The sequence below is a fragment of the Spinacia oleracea genome, chromosome 2 (genome assembly GCF_020520425.1).
Source record: "Spinacia oleracea cultivar Varoflay chromosome 2, BTI_SOV_V1, whole genome shotgun sequence".
Lineage (NCBI taxonomy): Eukaryota > Viridiplantae > Streptophyta > Magnoliopsida > Caryophyllales > Amaranthaceae > Spinacia > Spinacia oleracea.
The window spans coordinates 51,079,607-51,093,509 of record NC_079488.1 but is presented as its reverse complement, the minus strand read 5'-3'; the positions used below and the strand labels follow the sequence as shown (position 1 = coordinate 51,093,509).

Genomic DNA, 13,903 nt, shown 5'->3' with positions numbered 1-13,903 from the left:
ACGAGCCATTGCCTGTCCGATTGATATTGTTGTACTGGTAAATTGTTTAATGGTGTCTATTCAGTTCTTTGATGATGATGACTAATATTTATGGTGGTGATTGGTGAATGTGACAAGTCTAGGAGCCGGGGTCATCTATTTATATCTTCCGTGAAGAATTAATTGTTTAACAACTTGATAGTAATTGCTGAACCAGATTTTTGTTCATGATAAGAATTTCATTCTCAAACAAATCAGCAGTTCAGCAAGCAATGTCTCTCTTGTTTATTTACAAACAACTATTTATAAACAACATGTGCGACATTGCTATGTTTTGAATGATGCAAGTATAGATATTCATGTAAATAAAGTGCTTAAAATTGTGACAAGAATCCTTAGCCTACATCTCAGATATGTTTCTGTTCTCACAACACTGAAAACAAGCAAGCTGCAGGAAGTTTCGTAATGCTTGACATTCTGGTTGGTGGCCAGCAAAATGTACTGTTAGTTATATCAATGACGTCTCCTTTCTTCCTCCCTTCAGTGTGCAAAATCAGTTTCAGTGGCTTCAGTCTACTATTCAAGGTACACGTAGTCTTTCTATTTAATTTCAATGATTGTTTTATGACTTTATCTTATTGTTTATTGGTTAAATCCGGTGTTCACTTTTTTTTTCTGTTTTTGAATATGATACTTGTCTTTCCTCGAATGCTTACATCTTATCAACAGAAAACATCGAGTGAGTTAGTAGTACTACTTTACAAAATCTTAAAGAGTGGAAATTCTTAATTTGATAGAATTGTTCAAAGGAGAAAAAATTACAAAATGGGTGATAATGAGTCTTTGAAACATAAAATCTAAGTGTATTAAACTTGTAATGGGTTTAAAATAGTCATTTAAGTTCATTAGTTGAAAGTTGTGATCGAAATAACCCATTTTAGTGAAAATTTGACCTATAATGATCAAACGAGTCTTATATGTGCATAAATTGACCAAAGTAGTTGAAAATGAATCTTTTAAACATAAAGCTAAGTGTATTAAACTTGTAAAGGATTTAAAATATTTATTGAAGTTCATTAGTTGAAAGTTAGGACCGAAATAAGCCATTTTAGTCAAAATGTGACCGATAATGAACTAACGAGGCTTAAATGTGCATAAGTTTACCAAAATGGGTGAGAATGAGTCTTTGAAACATAAAACTAAGTGTATTAAACATAGAAAGACTTTGAAATACTCATTTAAGTTCATTAGTTGAAAGTTAGGACCGAAATTAGCCATTTTAGTCAAAACGTAACCGATAATGAACTAACGAAGCTTAAATGTGCATAACTTCACCAAAATGGTGAGAATGAGTCTTTGAAACATAAAACTAAGTGTATTAAACATGGAAAGACTTTAAAATACTCATTTAATTTCATTAGTTGAAAGTTGGGACCGAATTTAGCCATGTTAGTCAAAACGTGACCGATAATGTACTAACGAAGCTTAAATGTGCATAGCTTCACCAAAATGGTGATAATGAGTATTTGATACATAACACTAAGTGTATTAAACATGGAAATACTTTAAAATACTCATTTAAGTTCATTAGTTGAAAGTTGGGACCGAAATTAGCCATTTTAGTCAAAATGTGACCGATAATGAACTAACGAGGCTTAAATGTGCATAACTTCACCAAAATGGGTGGGAATGAGTATTTGAAACATAAACTAAGTGTATCAAACATGGAAAAACTTTAAAATACTCATATAAGTTCTTTAGTTGAAAACTGAGAACGAAATTAGTCATTTTAGTCAAAATGTGACCGATAATGAATTAACGAGGATTAAATGTTCATAACTTTACCAAAATGGATGAGAATGAGTCTTTGAAACATAAACCTAAGTTTATTAAACATGGAAGGACTTTAAAATATTTATTTCAGTTCATTAGATGAAAGTTGGGAACGAAATTAACAAATTTTATTATTTCAGTTAATTAAATATTTATTTCAGTTCATTATTTCTTTGTTATGAACAAATTAAGTCTTAATTTATTGTACGATTCAATATTTATAATATAACTAAAGTGTATATATATTTTTTGATGGTCGATTTTTTTAAGGTATTCAATAATCCGAGGGAGCGGCCTTTCACCTTTGAGGAGATAGATGAAGTTCGAGAAATGTTGGCAAAATTCATTACCAGCGATTGTATTTGATATTTTCTTGTACTGAATCTTAAATCATGGATGTTAGCTAGTTTTTCATATGATTGTATCAACTTTTATATTTACAATTATATACTATTAAATTTAATTATCTATATAATAGGATACTTTTTATATGACGTATGGAGGTTAATCAGTGGCGTGGTCCAATTGTAATATGTAGCAGGGAAATCGGTTATACAATAAATCTAGATCAAGTGCGGCTCATTTATAGGCCAAGTGCGGCTCATTTTTATGCTTGTGCTGCCCATTTCTATGTCAAGTGCGGGCTCATTTTTAAATTTGGCAGCACCAAATATGTCAAGTGCGGGCTCATTTTCAATATTGGCAGCACCAAATATGTCAAGTGCGGGCTCATTTCCAAATTGGCAGCACCAAATATATCAAGTGCGGGCTCATATTCTAAAATTGGCAGCACAAAATATGTCAAGTGCGGGCTCATTTTCCAAATTGGCAGCACTTGAAACATCAAGTGCTGCAAATATTTTGGCAGCACTTGAGAAACATCAAGTGCGGGCAGGCCATGTGCTGCACATGTAAAAGCCCACACTAAACCCCTTAAAATGAGCCCGCACTTGAGGTTTTTTCCTTTAGTGTCACTATCTAATAGAAGAATCGCATAGCTTCAGTGACCTGAACTCCATGTTTCTTCACTATCCAATAGAAGAATATCATAGTTCCAGTGACTTGAACTCTATGCCTACTTGGGTATAGAACATCAAACAATAGAATATCAATAGCCACTTGAAAGTCCTTTGAATATTCCGTTCTCCTTGAAGCACTTGTAAAGTCTTCTAAGAGATGTCTATTCTTTAAAGCCACTTCTAAAGTCCTTAAAGAATACGTGTTCGGATTTTCTGAAGAACTTCGAAAAGCCTCAGGAATGTCCGTTTATGTTTGTTGTTCGCCTTGAAGACTTTCGAGGTCTATTTTCTCCCACTTGTCATTTTGGAAACGAATCTCCAAAAGGACATTATTTCGAGCAAACAAACATTATGTTCTCAAAAATTCGTGGTAGAAACAGTACCCTTGTGTCTTAGTTGAATAAATCACAATGAAACATATATCTATACTTGGGCCTTAGTTTGTTAAACATTAAGCTCCCACTGAGTTTAGGAACTCTTTAGATATATTTATGAAAAGATATACTGAAATTACTTTTCAATAGCTTTGACGAATTTGGTTTAGTTTGGTGGTAGTTGAGCATTTTGTTTTAGAAATTATAGGAAAATTCTTTATGATTCATCATTGATCGAATCAAGTACTAATTGACTTCGATCATTCCAACGTAGATATACCATATCTTATGGAGCTAGATCGTGAAATTACAACACACAATCATTGATGATCATTCTTGACTTAAGTAATCATTAACATGATCTAACCTAGATCTTTATGATTTCTTGCCAAGTGGTGATTTTATACTTCTGAATCTTTGAATTAGCCAAACAGATTCAAACTTATATCACTTTTGAGTAAATAAACCTATATTCACTCAAGTTCATGTGAAATAATAAAGTCATAAAATCTTTCTTTAGCATTGAACTCTATTGTCTAGGTGTTCTAACAATAGTTCATATCTTTTGTTACTTTCAACAAGTAAGACTAGCTTGTCTTGAATTGATCTAGAAATCAACCAACTTTCAAAAGTCCATCAAAATAGAGCTTTTGAATGTTAACTTGTTGATATGGTCTAAGCAATAATGCCAAAGATTAGTGGAACTCAAATCAAGAGATTGATTTGAACCTAGTAAAGTTCTTTATTGTTAAAGATTTGTTTGTTTTAATCAAGCATATTGACTCAACCCGTAAATGACCATTTCATTCAAATAAACAAACAAACATTGTTTTTGTTTTTCTTGAATGCGAGTCTTTCTGTGTTTGAAGCAGAAATTTAGGTATGCTGATTAAGGAACAAAATAGCCATTAAGTTCCAGCCTTGAAAGGACTTAAAACAAACTAGATGACCCTACAACTAATGTAGCATTGCCATGCTTCATTTCCCACTTGTAGGCCATTAGTGTAGCCTAGCTTCCATTGTTTGAGTTATTACCGAAGTAAGAACCTCAAGCGGTATATGATACCAAGGAAGTTTGATTGCTAGGTCACTTCTCTTTAAACATAAACTTATAGGTAGAAACGAAATCGTAAATTCCTTTCATTTGTTCCTTTGTTTTCCTATTTCTTGTACCTTTTCTAATAGCCTTAAGAATTGAATTCTTTAGTGTTGACTTTTATACTTTGTTTAGACATGTCCAATGTCACTCCAACAAAGTTCTTACCATTTATGTTGAATATTCTGTTCAACTAGATGATCTTACCAGAAGCTTCTAAAGTTCTCTAAGCATCGATCTTATTCGAGTGTCTAGGGACTAGACTCATTCGAGAATTAAATGGAAAAAGATTTTAGGTTGTTAACCATTGGTTAAGCTAAGCATTTAAACTCAATGCTTTATGATCACAAAACTACATTGTATTTTGAATTCACAAGCACCAATCGGTTCGCCATTCGACTTTGATACTCGAAAACAACCATAAAAGTCGTTAAAAGAAACGTACATTTTAAATTGCTCATTTTCTCTCATTTCCGTGAATCGTTCTTGGATTCACTACCAATCGAGAAAATTTACTGCTACCTTTCTAAAAGGATTTATGCAGTGCAAGATATTTAACTATAACAATAATTAAAACATACATTGAAGCATGCAAAGTCTAAACATTTATCATGAGTAATAACTTGAAAATTAAAGCAATCATGCAATTTAAACAAGTTATTAGCATTTTATTCGATTTTATTGTTCCGGCAGGTGTGAATAAAATGATTCCAAGACCCTAAAACCATTGAAGAATTAAGCACATTATGTATTTTGACTCAATTCTAAAACATTTTAGGTAAGCAAAAGCCTTTTGCTAATAGTCTAGAAACTACTCTTGGTTGATAGGTACGTCTAAGAACTTATTAGGTAAACCTATCGATTTTGCCACGACATAAAAGGACTCCTTACTTATATCGTTGAGTTTCACCAAAACTAACATGTACTCACAATTATTTGTGTACCTTACCCCTTTAGTATCGATAAGTAACACCTCGCTATGGCGGAAACCTATTACTAAGATCGATGTAAAGGATATCTAATTAAGTAAGTGTTATTTTGGCATGGCACCTTTTAACTCAATTTTTAAGTTTGGAACTTAAGGCTCTTACTATGTTGGTTAGATTTTAAGTGAACTAAAATCCTTAATCATGCAACATAATCAAGCCACAATCTCATGCATATTTAAGACATATTTAAAAGCAATAAATAACTTAAAGCATGCATAAGATAATTATGATCTAGTATGGCCCGACTTCATCTTGAAGCTTCAACTTCAAAGTCCGTCTTGAAAATGGATTGGAAACTCCGTCTTGAATTTCACCGTAGGAGGCGCCATTTTCTTCAAATAGGATAAGCTATCATTAAACTAATTACAACTATTTGATGGTACGCAGACCATTTTTTGAATTGAAAAACAAATTTGGTGCTTTAGACCAATTACATTCAAATTAATGGTACGCAGACCATATTTTCTATCCTATTTGGGTCATACTAGTCACTTCATAACCTGCAAAACAGTACATATACAATATATACCATTCACCCATTCATTATCATGAATGGCCCACATAGCTGGTTAGTAAAAACACGTTGTATGCATCACATAAATATTTGCAGCAATTAATCAAGGGCACCAATAATCTACAAATTATTCAGTCCTTATTAATTCTAATCAAGTTGTTTAACCTTAAAGGATTTGTAGACCTAATCAAGAGTTTATGACTAAAATTGCTCCCACTTAAACCAATAAATTCATATGCTTTACTAATTTTAAACATAAAAAATGTATTTCTAGTCTAACCGGAAACATACAAATTTAATTAAAATTTAAAGCTCATCAAAATTTATAATTGAATTCATTCTCTTTAATTTATTTTCAGTTGAATTAAATGAATTTAAATTAATTCAAGGTTTAATTTTAGTAAAATAATTAGTATAAATAAAATTTATAATAATTATAATATTCAAAATTAAAATCCGACAAAACAATTTAAATTATTAATTTTAAAATTAATTAAAATTATTTCAGACCTGAAAATTTCAAATTAAAATTCTAAACGACTCAATCGTAACACGACGAGCACTTGGGCTTGCGCCCAAGCCCCGTCGAGTGCACGAGGCTTAACGCCCCTCGATCGATTGTACAGCACCACGCAAGCAGACCACACGCAACATAGCAAGCACAGGCCACGCTGCTGTGAGGGGGTCGAAAAAGCACAAGGCTAATGTGTGACCTCGTCCCTCGTGGGTGTGACGCTTCTTTTTTGTCAAATCAAGTGTAATTGGATTTCCTGTGAGTTTACACCCAATTGACTAGTAATATAGGAGTCGCCATTCAGTTTTTAACGACAATGAGAAAAACTGACAAAACCCGGTTATCGTGACATAAAGGGAGTGCAATTATGTTTGACCACGACGGCCGTAGGTTCCCTTGTGATCCCTGGTGTGGGGATCTCTCAACATACACCCGCAAGGTAGAGATTGAGGGTTCGGGGGACTGTAACTACCGAGAGGAGTACTCGCTCTTCGATAACTCCAGAGGCAGGATATCCTTACTAGCTCATCATAAATAATTGAAGGGACATGCGTTAACTATTAAACTAATCTGAGTTGATTTTAACAATATGCAACATATAATACTAAATCGATCGCGATTATCTGATTTAGATTGTATTAAGGGACCTAACATGATAATCCAATTTCCCAAAAATGTTATCTTTATTAGGCGTGATAGAACAATCAGATTTAATTAGTTTAACAGTTCATAAAAAGGGCGAGGAAAGCAATTAAACCATGGAAAAGGGACACATTACGACGCACCCTTGAGAGGTACGTCACGGTTCTCAGAAAACTAACCACTTTGACTTTGCTATTTCTCCTTTTATTTAACGAATCTCAAATTACGGGACAGGATACGTTCTGTTCGATTTTTGGATCGATTGCGACAGAACGCGTGATCAATTTCGCAGCGTGAGGCTTAGGCTTAGGGGTTTAGAGTCAATACTCAGAATATGAATTGTGTGTTGTGTTCCTTTCACGTCGAACTTGGGGCCATATTTATAGAAAAGAGTTCGTGGAAAGATAGAATTGTAGAACTCTAATCCACGAGGAATTAGGAAAGAACACGTCCCAGGTAATTTCAGCGCCCCGGGCTGGGCGCCGAAGATTTCGGCGCCCAGAGCCAGGCGTTGAAAATAGGGTCTGGGCCGTTTCTTTGTCAGATTCGGACTCTTAGAATCCGGAGTGTATGAGACTTAATCGAGTCTTTTAGTGCGTATTAATTTTATGACGGAATGCGTCTGGGCCCGTTACGAACTCTAGGCTCGTTAGGATTTTAATTAATACGTAACTCTTATTTTCGAATCGTATTAGGAACAGGATTCTCTCGCAATTTCTATCTCATTTAGGATTTATGTTGGAGTGCAACGCCTAATTCTGACAGGTTTCTATCTCTTATGACTTGCCACTTTTAACAACTACCCATTACGGCAGTTACTATTTTTAGCATGCTTCCATAAATAGCAGGTTTCTATAAATAGCAGGTTTCGGGTGAAATGAAAAGGGTGATTGAGATTCGTTATTTTATAGGAGATGCGTTGTCAAGTGGAGATTTATGTTCTCATCATCGAACCTTCCCTTTCGGGAATGGGGACAAAAGTAGGTGTCTACAACTGCGCGCAGCCCGCTCACTCGTCGCGTCTGTTGCTTCGCGTCTGCTTGCTTAGCTGGGCGCGGCAGCGCGCGCTGTGGCGCAGCATGCTTGCTGCCCACACGCGTTTGCCCGCTGGCTTGCGCCTTGGCCCATCGCCCTTGCCTGCTCGCCCACTGTGCGCACAACACTCGACACAAGGGCACCGTGTTGCCTTGTGCTCGTGTGCCTGGCTCGTTGCTCGCTGAATTCGTACCGTACGGGCGACGAGCTCCCTTGCTCGTCGTCTCGTGCCCGCACTATACAACACCCCTTAAGGGTAACACGTAGCTTCCATTGCTTTGTGCGAGCAACATTTATGGGCGTTTTCATAAAAATTTAAAATTTTTAATTTAAAATTAATGACAAATTAATAAAACATATTAATTTCATAATTTTAGGGCGAAAAATCGAAAATTTATTAATCAGTTAATTTCCGATTAACATGGATTCAAATCTAGGGCATAAAAATTAAAATTTAACATAAATTAACAACTTTTATGGTGGATTTTTAATCATGGATACCTAATTAAATTATTAATTAATTATGAAAAACAAATCAATTCTAAATTATTCGAATTTCAACAAATTAATCATAATTACAAATTAGGTTGTATAATTAACAAGTCCAGGCATTCATATTTGTTAAACATATACAGTAGGTCAATCAAAAACTCAAGATTTATTAACAAGAATCGCAAATACTTAATTTAACATCTTAAATTTACAACCTTTTGCGTTCGAAAAACTAAAATCTCCGAAAAGTCATAGTTAGGCTTCGAATTTGGGAATTCTGGGTTCGGCCGAAAAACACTATTTTGTCAAAATTTTAGAATGCCTTTTACATGCGGAATTGACACAAAAATCACTCGATTTGGATGAGTAACGAAGAAACTGCCGAAAAACTGCGTACATATAATTAAATAAACGCAATTTGCAATTAATTACGAAAATTAATCACCCCATTAATTCTTTGCAAATTTGTAAAATTTAACCATGTTCATGCAATTTAGATTATGAAAATAATAAGAGGCTCGTGATACCACTGTTAGGTTATGATACATATGAATAAACATAAATCATGCGGAAAAACCATAAAGCCAGGAAACATATTATTTACACATAATCATTTAACATAATTCAGATGCATACACTTTGTAGCGTGCCCTCCCTAGCTGCGCCCGAACCGAACAAGAACAAGTCTTTAGGACTCCAAGTGTCGTCCCTCTGTAGATAGTCCACAGCACGTCCGGATCCGCCTTAAGATTGACCAACTAGAATCGCCCTTAAGGTACTATGTATTTTCGGCTAATAGGGTAAGAATATGGCTGATTTTTCTACTTAAAAATCTTAGCTTTTTATTGTTTGAATACTTGAAATTTTCTGTATAAATTATGAGCCCTTAACTCATATTTATAGGCCATGGAATAAGTAATCAAATCCTACTAGGATACGAATTAATTAAATTAGAATCCTAGTAGAATTCTTATTTAATTAATTTATCTTTTAGGATTAGGAATTTAATCATTAAACAAATCCTATACACTTTAGATTTCGTATGTGAACACAAACTCTACACGAGCATAACCCGCAAGCGTGCAGGCCATGCCCGCGCACAGCCCACACGGCCGCTCGGCCCACGCGAGCTACAAGCCCACGCGAGCAGCAGCATTGCTCGCAGCCCACTGCTCGCAGCTGCGCGCGCAGCCACGGCCTGCTGGGCCTGGCCTTGCGCTGGGCCTGCGTGGCCTTGGCTGTTCGTGTGGCGCGCTGGCTTGCTGGACGTGGGCCTGGCTTCGTGCTGGGCCTTCGTCTAGCAGGCTCGTCCGATGCTAATTCGTACGATGCGCTTCCGATTAATTTCCCGATTCCGGAATTCATTTCCGATACGAACAATATTTAATATTTTCGATTCCGGAATTAATTTCCGTTTCGAACAAATATTTAATATTTCCGTTTCTGGAATTATTTTCCGATTCCGATAATATTTCCGATTCTGACAATATTTCCGTTTCCGGCAATATTTCCGATTCCGGCAATATTTCCATTTCCAATAATATTTTCCGATACGTACCATGTTTCCGTTTCCGGCAACATCTACGACCTTGGATAATATTCATATTTCCGATACGATCCATATTTCCGTTTCCGGCAATATCATCGTTTCCGGAGTATTGATTTCTTGCCTTTGACGATCTCAGCTCCCACTGGAACCAAGATCCGTCGATTCCGAATATCCATAGATGGAGTATTTAATGCCATTAAATACTTGATCCGTTTACGTACTATTTGTGTGACCCTACGGGTTCAGTCAAGAGTAAGCTCTGGATTAATATAATTAATTCCACTTGAACTGAAGCGGCCTCTAGCTAGGCATTCAGCTCACTTTATGTCACTGAATTATTAACTTGTTAATTAATACTGAACCGCATTTATTAGACTTAATATTATATGCATACTTGGACCAAGGGCATTATTTCCTTCACCCCCATTGTTCATACTCGAGGTATATACGTTCCAAGAGTTTTGAAGCTTGTTCTGGTTGCACTTTACGTTTATTAATATTTTATTAAGGCGAACTCGAGACTCGAACACACTTACATACATACAATTAATATACGACAACCAAAATAATCTCATTTTAATCTTTTAGGACTTGTGATCAATAAAGCAAGACACAGTGAAATTACTACCAGGTTCCTTCTCACAAAAGGTGAGATTCCACATCATGTCTATTAACATGAGGGTTGTGCCCTTGCACGAGAAATCCTAATTCATTTCATACAGAATATTCCCAACTGAACCCTACATGTGCGGTGGCTTACGTGAGCGAACCCTTCACATGTGGTAAAATAAATAGTACAACGTGGTACGAATAATTGGCTCAAAAGTATGCTAGACATCCCGTACAATAGCATAACAATAAATAATTCATCCCTTGCATGTGAAACAAACCATACATGCATAAATATTGAACAACATGATTGACAATGAAATCCATACTCATAATAATCCCAACATGCTTGTTCAACCAATAATTCAATAATGCCAATATAATAATCCACATGATCATTCACCAAACAAATATGAATCCACATAATATAATTCACATCAACAACAATCATGTAATGTCCTTGACAAATAGTGTGGTCGCCCTAGACTTGTACGTACCTTGAATACCTAAGCGTAGGGGCCACTTTGCAAAACGATCACTTACTTAGAAATCACCTCCTATCATCAAAATAATGAAACTTTAATTATTTCCATGTTCATTAAATTTCCAGCAACTTTATAAAATTTAAAACCTTGTTAAAACTTAAGAATTCAATCGTCCTTTAATAAAATAATCGTCTCAATTTGCAAAACTAATCCCTAGTATGAAAACATACTTTTTCCACCCTTAAAATCATTAAAAAAATCAACACTTTAGACCTTTTTATAAATCTGAAAGTATAATTGATTATCATAATTAAATTAATCACCTAATTATGCTAATCAATTGACCCATTAGGTCTAGGTTAAAACCCTAATTTGAAATTCCCAATAAAACCAATTTAACATCATAAAAATCAATTCTTTATTAAATAAACGAATCTGAAAATTCATGCTTTAATAATTAAAATACGCCTTATGAATCACAACATATATTTCCTCAAAGTACGGTGTTCATAACCGATTCCCAACATTTTAATTATTCAAAACAATAATAATAATAATAATAATAATATAATTTAAAATACGGAATTGAAATAGAATAGGTAAGGAAGAAGAGGATTATACCAATCCGACCTATAGCACGGAACAACCACGAAAATTGTGATTGGGCAAAAGAATTAAACGAACGAATGAACAAAACACACACACACTCGACGTGTGTGCGCACGGCAGAGGGGCAATGAGCAAGGCACAACAGCGCTAGGCGCTGGGCGCGAGGAAGGGGAGGGAGAGCAGGGACGCGCGCGCGCTGGGCGAGAGGGGCAGCAGCAAGGCAGGGCGAGAGGGGCAGCAAGCAGAGAAGCAGCGCAGGGCACTCGAGTGCACGCTGCGGGCTGCGAGGCAAGAGAGGGAGTGGGCGAGCGAAGGCAGCGATGGGCGAGCACGAAGGCACGAGACTGCTCGTGATGTGCGGCGCTGCGGGCCGGACAAGAGGGAGAGGACACTAGTAGAAAAAACGTCATTTGCAACCCATCATTTGCAAACCATGTAATGAGTAGAAGTTGCAGAATATCTTTAGTCAACACGGGTCAGACTTTAATGAGTTATTATTAGCGTACTATTAGCCATAAACGCTGCGAGAAATTGGAAAAAAAAAATAAAAAATTATTCGCAGCTTGGACTGTGTCCCTACACGCTACAATCGTGTCACTTAGTTGCAGCTCATACCCTTCGCCGCGGTGCAATCCTTTTCTAGATCTGAAAAAAAAAACTCTCGAACTCTCCTTCTATGTCACAATTCTCTCTCAAACCCTAGCATTCTTCTTCCCCCCCTCCCTGAATCTCTCCTTGATATCTTCCTCCAATATTTAATGGATTCATCTTTCTTTGATTTTGTCCCAAGTCTTTCCATCCCGGCGGAAGAGAGAGAAACAGAGGGCGAAAGAGAGAGAAAGACGCCGACCTTTTGCTATGCTCAACGTTCTACCATTTCTTCGCCAATTGCGGTAGGGATTTGACGCCATACTCTTTGTTTTTCTTCGATTTTTAATTTATTTATTTTGTTTCGTTGATTTAATTGTTTTTAGGGTTGATTTGTTGTTCTTGGTTTGGCTTGATTATTTGATGTACAATTTTGGAGTTTTATCGATTGAGCGACTAACTCAGGTCATTTAGGGTTAATTTTTTAGGTTTTTGAAGTTATTTTGATTGATTTTGTTGATTTTTGGGTCAAATTGTGTCAGCTTATTTGGAATTCAAAAATTTCATATTTGTTTGATTTTCAAATTTTCACCTGCGATGAGATTTTCTTTGACCCGTGCAATTGGGTTATTTCGTTCTCAAAGTTTTGGTTCTCTGATATCTGGTTTTTTTTATTGTCAATTTCTGTAAAGCTAGGAGTTTGCTTCAGATTTGTAAGCAGTGAAGGCCAGTTTTGATATTGCTGGTGATAAATTCAATGTCGTGCTGCTGACAAGGCCCGCATGTTTCATGAACAGGTACCTCTCTTCGCCTGTTCTTTCTCTGTAGTTTAGAACTAAGCTAAAAAGTTTAATTTTCAACTAGAATTTGACTTCACTATTGCTGAATATGTGGTTTTGCAGTTTCATATTTGTTTTATGAAGGGAGAAATAGTGTCATAATTGTCGTTTCATCTGAAAGCAAATTGATACACGAAGGATTAGCGAGTATATTTTCCATCTTTCAAAACTTGTGTGATTGTAGCTTTTAGTGAATACTAGTAACTTCATATCCTTTTGTCGTTTCCAGTTTATAAAACACAAATTTCATCAGAAAAACAGTCCATCATTGTATGAGATTGAACACTGTTTTTTATTAGTAATATCCTAGTGAAGTATTGATTAGTTTGATAATGGACATTAGGACTTGTACTTCTCTTGTATTTCTGGAACTTGGATAATCTTGGTGCTGTGAATAAGTAAATGTGTCATGTGTCTTTACAGGTGGAATTTCATATCCAACCTGTTCAAACTTTGGTTGTCGCTATTGTGGCCTCCATTGCTTTGGGAGAGCAATTCTACTTGGGAGGGTCAGTACTCTATTTTCTTCTTTCTCCCCCACCCACTTAACTTCTCTTTTCCTCCTCAACTTTTGGCAACTCTAATCCCAAAAAAGGGAGATATTAAAATAAGGAAAAGGAAAAAACAGAGCACTCATGAATCATGCAATTAAAAGAGACCCACTTGCATTTTGAAGCTATGTTAGGTAGTATTCTGTATTCCACAAGGCGTGATTACATTTAACTCCATGATTGCAT

At 35.7% G+C, this 13,903-nt stretch overlaps 1 long non-coding RNA gene across 1 annotated transcript; it reads left to right on the top strand.

The window, feature by feature from the left end:
- Window positions 1–333: 333 nt before the first annotated feature.
- On the top strand, window positions 334–2,301 carry LOC130466923 (uncharacterized). Its single transcript, XR_008927077.1, has 2 exons — window positions 334–564; window positions 2,083–2,301. It is a non-coding gene; the product is annotated as an uncharacterized lncRNA (long non-coding RNA).
- Window positions 2,302–13,903: the final 11,602 nt, after the last annotated feature.